The following is a 6,944-nucleotide window of genomic DNA, read 5'->3' as shown; positions in this document are numbered from 1 at the left end:
TAAATCGAAGTCTTATCGTACTCATAGCTAAGCAAAAGAATGGGGAAAGTTGTACTAGTAATCAACAAATATAGTTCGGGGACGTAATTCGGACTGGGAGTAAATAATGTATAGGGTTCCCCAAGGGTCAGTCCTTTGTCCACTATTGCTCTTCACGTATGTAAACGATTTTCCATCTAATATACAACAAGTAGAATTAGTTCTTTTTGTAGGTGACAGTGTTGTAAACAATCCAAGCATACATACAGAATCAGAAGGATAGGTAAACCATGTTCTTAAAAGTATGATTGACTGGAATACTGTGAATGGTCTTACATTCAGTTTTAAGAAGCCACAAGATATTGAGTTCTGCACAGCTAGTGGTAGTACACAAATGATAAGTATAATACATGGTGACCATTTCAAAATTTTTGGGTGCCATACTGATCAAAATTTAAACTGTAAACTGTAAACACATTTTGAAACTCCTAAAACATCTTAGTTCAGCCACATTGGTATTTAGAATCATTGCAAATCCTGGGAAGAGACAGATCACTAAGTTGACGTATTTTGCTTATTTTCATTCAGTAATATCATATGAAATAATCATCTGGGGTAACTTGTCCGTGAGAAAGAAAATCTTCGTCGCTGAAAAACGTGCTGTAAGAGTAGTATGTGGTACTCACCAACGATCGTCTTATATAAGTCTGCTTAAGGAGTTGGGCGGTCTGATTACTGCTTTACGGTATACCTATTCCCTCATTAAGTTAGATGGAAGTAATCCATGCGGTTGAAAAGGAATAATAATGTGCATAAATACTACACCATAAGAAGAAATGACATTCATTGCTCCATATTAAGGTTGTCTTTAGCGTAAAAAGTGGTGCACAATTCTGCAAGCAAAATATTTGATCACTTACTTAGTGAAATAAAACGTTAGACAAACAGCAAAGTAAAATTTGAAAATAAATTGACAAAGTTTCTCCTTGACAACTACTTCTATTCCTCAGTACCATTTCTATTATTATAATGTGCAAAGGGTGGTAGGTAGAAATTGTATGAATTACTAAATCCCTTCTGTACTTACAGCGTGAGTCACGTAAGACAAAACCACCGCTTTTATACATTTAACTGTTACACATAACCAAACGAGGTTCACGGCAAATGTTAGAACGTCGAGGGGCACGTAGTTTTTTTGTTTGATTAGTGTTTTTAGCGTTGGCACCAACTGAGATATTGAAGTAAGTATGATTTTTAATTGGAACCATACACTTTTTACAACTGATTTCGATGGTTCTTGAGAAGAAAGAGTGTTGACGTTGAAAATCGTCGTAAAAAAATTCTAGAAATATCCAAGAATTTGACAGCACGGTGGCCGGAAACGCCATTTGCGATGCGAACACTGCCAAACAGGCGGCCCTGATCAGGTCTCATAGTTGTATACCATAAGGTAAGCCTGAGGTACGACAATAACTCTTAATAAATGATGACTAACTGAAAACCTCAGCTGCCGACAGGTGTTGTTGATATACCTCGATGTGGACAGCTGAAAATGCGTGCCCCGACCGGGACTCGAACCCGGGATCTCCTGCTTACATGGCAGACACTCTATCCGTCTGAGCCACATCGAGGTACGTCAACAACACCTGTCGGCAGCTGAGGTTTCCAGTTAGTCATCATTTATTCCAGGGAAAATGCTGCACGGTCATCAACAGTAACTGTTCTTTCGAGAACGAGTTACTGTCTTCGTATATATAGTTAAAGGCTACCCAGCCATTGACCTTCGTCTGTGCGAATGCGTACAGGTTGCCCAAACTCTTACGGGAATCGCCAAAACGTGCGCGAGTAATGAGTGGGTGGGCAAATGTCTATAAGGTACACTACGTATGTAGAATTGTGGACAGTTGGGAATGTGAGTCTCACGGGAAGCGTGCAAGAGATAAGTCCCTGCAGTCGCGCTACTCATAAGTGTCCTCGGTGGCTCAGGTGGATAGAGCGTCTGCCATGTAAGCAGGAGATCCCGGGTTCGAGTTCCGGTCGGGGCACACATTTTCAGCTGTCCACATCGAGGTATATCAACAACACCTGTCGGCAGCAGAGGTTTTCAGTTAGTCATCATTTATTCCAGGGAAAAAGCTGCACGGTCATCAACAGTAACTGTTCTTTCGAGAACAAGTTACTGTCTTCGTACAAATAATAACTCTTTATTTCCCCCTGAACCAACTTACGACCTGGATCCAATTTCACCTACGAATATTGTATATGGAAATGAGACATAGGCTAGATTCTAGCGTATCACAGAGGGCTTAGGAAAACTATAGCACATTTATGTGTCCTCCCTGATTTACGTGAACTGAAAGAAAGAAATCAACTTTTTATTCTTCAAAAACAAAGAAGTCTTATACGCTGCAAACAGGAACTACTGTATTAAATATCGAAATGTAGTAGGAAAATTTGACCCCTCTTTCCTGTACATGTCTGTGTACTTCTTAGAGGTAAAATACAGGCTGTCGGGCAATTGTCTCTATCTGCCTACATTGCTCAAAATTTTATCATATGGGATACATCCCTTGAACTAAACATTTTATTGAAAATACTTTGGTGACCACATGTACACAGCAAAAAAATATCCTTCTTAACGGAACGTCGTTTAATGCTGCACATATGCGCGTTGTAACAGAGTTACCAGCTACGTGCAAAACAAGCTGTCGACTTATTTGAGATTACAGTGCAATTTCGTACATACGTAAATGAAACAAACAATTTACTAACAGTGATTTGATAACCACCCAAATCACATAACCCAAATTTCGTTTTCCAAAAAATAGCTTTATCTTTTGTTTAAACACGTGTTAAACCTGTTGACCATGAAATGAAAGGCACCTTTGCAGTCGCCGTTCGAAAGAACGTTGAGCAGATATAACTGCAGTGAATGATATGGTGAGCATGCACTGGCGATTCGACGACACACATCGTTTGGCGTACTTGGGGCTTCGTCACAGCTTGAATCTTTGAGTGCTCCCCAAACAAAGACCTTGCAGACCATTTGACAACAGAATTTCGTCCCATCCAACGTCCAGGGAAGTTTTTATTCAATATTTGCGTAGCATCATGGAGTAATGAGCTGGACAACCGTCGTGTTGCAACCACATACACTCGCGACTATCCAGTGGTACCTCTTGTAGAAGAACCGGCAGAATGGCAGTCGGAAAGTGTGCGTACGAATGTCAATTCAGAATGACTGAGATGAAGTAAAGTCCGACAATGTAATTTCCTATGATGCTGTACCACACGTTATGCTGTGTGGCAGCTGACGCTGCACCTGACGAAGTCAGTGTGGATTTATGGCTGCCCAGTAGTGCTTGTTATGCAAATTAATGTTAGCGTGGTTAGCAAACGTTGCCCCATCAGTAAAGAGCACACACTGGAAAAAAGTAGGTCGGCTCTCAGTTATTTTACTACTAATTCCTTTAACTCCTTATGTTGAGCATAGGACTGCAGCAGACTATCGCCATCTTGTTCTCTTCTTCCCATCCTATTCCTTGCTGTTGACCATCTGCTTCAACTGATCGTCTCCAAGTCATTTAGGGCCTGCCTCATCTCTGACGTTCCTGCAAGATACAATAAAGTGCTTCCTTCTCAGTGTGTTCATTTGATCTCCTAAGTTTATGTCCTAATCATCTCCACTTCCTGCTTCTTATTTGCAGCTCAATTGGCTTCTGGTTGGTTCTTTCACAGAGTGTTTTGTTAGAGATGACATTTGGCCACCGTATTCCCAGGATGTTTCTCAGACATCTGTTGTTGAATGTCTGCAGCTTATGGATTAGTTGCTTTGTCACTTTCCGTGTTTCACATCCATATGGAAGTACAGATTTTACATTACTTTCAAATATCCGCAATTCGGTCCTCATAGTTATTTCCTTCGATCCCCAGATAGAGCGGAGAATTGTAAAAGCGACTTTGACTTTGTTGTTGGGGCTGTTAACCTCCTCTGTTGCACCACCATCTTAGATAGAAAGATAGAAAAACTTATCCACTCTTTCGATTATATGGCTCCCAAGTTTAAGCGCTACGGCGTTGTGATCATTTGTCTGCTTGTCTGTTGTTTGTTGGGCATTAATTTTCAAACCGGCTTTCTTTGCCCGCAGATTTCAGATCTTCTAGTTTCACATTCACGTCTTTGAGGCTGTGGGGCAGAAGGCAAAGGTCGTCTGCGACATCTAGGTCTTCTACATGTGTTCCATTGGTCGATTTTATATCTCTCACTTTATCCACTGCATGCACCATTACAAGAGTCAGTACAATATTAAACAATATCGGTGAGAGTATGCAACCTTGCTTAACTCCTGTTTTCACTGTTATTGGATCTGAAATCAGACTTTGACGCTGAACCTGGCACGTGTAGTTTTCATACTTGTACTTGGAAAGAGCAATTATTGTGTTGGAGATTCCAAAAGTTTTCAGTGAGCTCCGTATATTTCTTCTAATTATACTGTCGAAGGCGTTCTCAAAGTCTACAAACAGCATGTAAAGCGGTGATTGGCATTCACATGAATGTTCAGCTATTATTCTCAAGGTGTTTACCAGTTCAATGCAAGAGCGACCTTTCCTGAATCCTGCTTGTTCTCTTCTTATTTCCTTGTCTACATATGCTTTTATCCTATTTAGAATCATTCGTGAGAGAATCTTGCTTGGGACTGACAGCAGCATGATACCTCTCCAATTATCACAAACCGATAGGTCTCTTTTCTTCGGGAACTTGACAAGCGAGCCCCATTTACAGTAATTCGGTACTTTTTCATTCATCCATATTGCTGTCTGGAGTGGGTGTAAAATTTCTGCTGTTATAGAGGGATCTACTTTAAGTAACTCTGGACTGTTTTTGTCCAGTCCCGGAGACTTTCCGTTCTTTTTTTTTTTGTTGGACTGCTCTAGCAATTTCTTCTTTGGATGGCACTGCTAAGTTAATTGACGTATCTTGTGGGGGGCCTTCCTCATCCACATTCAGATGAGTTACACCGTCATCTATAGTATCACGGTTCAGAATGTTCTCAAAACGTTGTTGTCACTTCCGCACTTGGTCTTCTCGTTTCATGAGTAGTTTTAATTGCTTGTCCTCGATTGGCGTATCACCTCCAAATTTCTTATTTGACTGTTTCCTTGCGATGTTATATAGTGTCTTGTTATCATCTTTGTTAGCTGCTGCCTCCGCCTTTCTTCCTAGATTATTGATAAAGATTCTCTCATCTTTCCTGAAACTCCTTTTCACCATCCTATTTAATGAGCAGAGTTCCTGTTGAATTTCCTCTTTTATTTCCCTTGTCTGTGTTTCTCTCAATAGCTGAAGGGCAAACCGACAGAATCATGTATGACGTTCGAAATCACGGTCATCGAGTGCCTGATGTGGTTTACAGATGATAGGGATGGAAATTCTGTCAATACTGGATGCGAATGACACTCGTCTGGATGAATCCACATTCCTTGACAATATGTCTCGTACCACTGTGCAGATTCATGGGGCGTCGTAGCCAGAACAGCTTCTTCATGTTCTCTGCCAGCTGCAGTTATTTCTTGTCCTCTTTTTGACGTTCAGGCACCCTGTGCTGTCTTAATAATTCACGCAATTGTCTGGTGCTTCGGACATTGGAGATCCGGATAGATAGCTCCATACCGCTGTACTGTTTTTATGGCAATTTTTACATCCGCCGTATAAAAGTAGTGTATTCAACATGTCATTGGTGTACATGTCTGCAAGCAACGAATACTGGAGCAGAAATGAGCGGCTTGCAGTGTAGACAACTAATCAGGCAAATGTGTTGACGTCCCGACACAGTGTAGCACGACATTTTTGCTTGGTGGCGTCTGCACCGCTAATGCCGATCCCGGCCATCATGCTCACAAATTCTAGGACATTTCTGGAATTTTTTTACGATAGGTTTCAGCGGCAACACTAACAAACGCCGTAGTTGTCTTTTTAAGTGCTATGGAATGCAGTTATAAAAAGTATACGGTTCCAGTGCTTGCTTCAATTTCTCCATTGATACCAGGACTAAAAAAAGAAAAGAGAGAGAGTGAGAGAGAGAGAGAGAGAGAGAGAGAGAGAGAGAGGGAGAGGGAGAGAGCGAGAGAGAGAGAGAGAGAGAGAGAGAGAAACGTGCCCCTCGCCGCTTTAACATTTGCCGAAAACCGCGTTTCGAACGTAAAACGACTCGTTCCACATTTTAATGATTTAGCATGCAAAATGATCTATGGGACATGAAACTAGTCGTAATTCACTAACTAAGGGTTAACATAGCGTAAAGCTTTTTGGAGATGGTGATTTTGAGAAAGACTTCGAGTCTTTATATTAGATGAGAATCTCTGTTTCCTTGTGATAATAAGCTGTGATTGTAGATTGGTTTACGTATAATTAAAATAAAATACATATTTTGAAAACATAATTTATTACTTCATGCCTCTCCTAATAACGACCCAGGGCCTGATCGCGGGAATTAACAGGGCGCAAACCCCTAGATGAGCGGACGTCATGTACAAGTTAAGAAATTACATTTTACAAAATGTAATGATGTCTCTGTTACAACGAATACACATTTCTATAAAAGTGCTGTGCACTCTTACGGAGTGTCACCGAAAGTAAACAGTTTCTACGTACTTAATTACGCGAGGGTTATTGCATGGTGAACATATTGCGTTGCCTCAAAAGACTCAAACCCGTACCTGTGTTACACATTAGGCCTGTTGCTCATTATTTATCAAGCTTGTTGTGTGCTTGAGGGCAACAAGACCTTCTCTTTATTATTCGTGTTTCGGCGGGGCTGCATGTTTTATGCTGGTTCCATTAATTCTCTTTACAGTCGCGTTTTTGGCAGTGTCGTGTTTGCGTGTGTGACAAAAGTCTTTTCGGCTCCTTCTGCTCCTGTTATAGAAGACAACCACAATACTGTATATTGCAAACGACCAGTATT

At 40.9% G+C, this 6,944-nt stretch overlaps 1 non-coding gene across 1 annotated transcript; it reads right to left on the bottom strand.

Annotated features, from left to right (window-relative positions):
* Positions 1–1,536: 1,536 nt before the first annotated feature.
* On the bottom strand, positions 1,537–1,612 carry Trnat-ugu. Its single transcript has one exon. It is a non-coding gene; the product is annotated as a tRNA-Thr (tRNA).
* Between the last annotated feature and the right edge of the window lie 5,332 nt (positions 1,613–6,944).

The sequence above is a fragment of the Schistocerca americana genome, chromosome 1, assembly GCF_021461395.2.
Source record: "Schistocerca americana isolate TAMUIC-IGC-003095 chromosome 1, iqSchAmer2.1, whole genome shotgun sequence".
Classification (NCBI taxonomy): Eukaryota; Metazoa; Arthropoda; class Insecta; order Orthoptera; family Acrididae; genus Schistocerca; species Schistocerca americana.
This window is presented reverse-complemented; position numbering and strand designations above follow the sequence as displayed.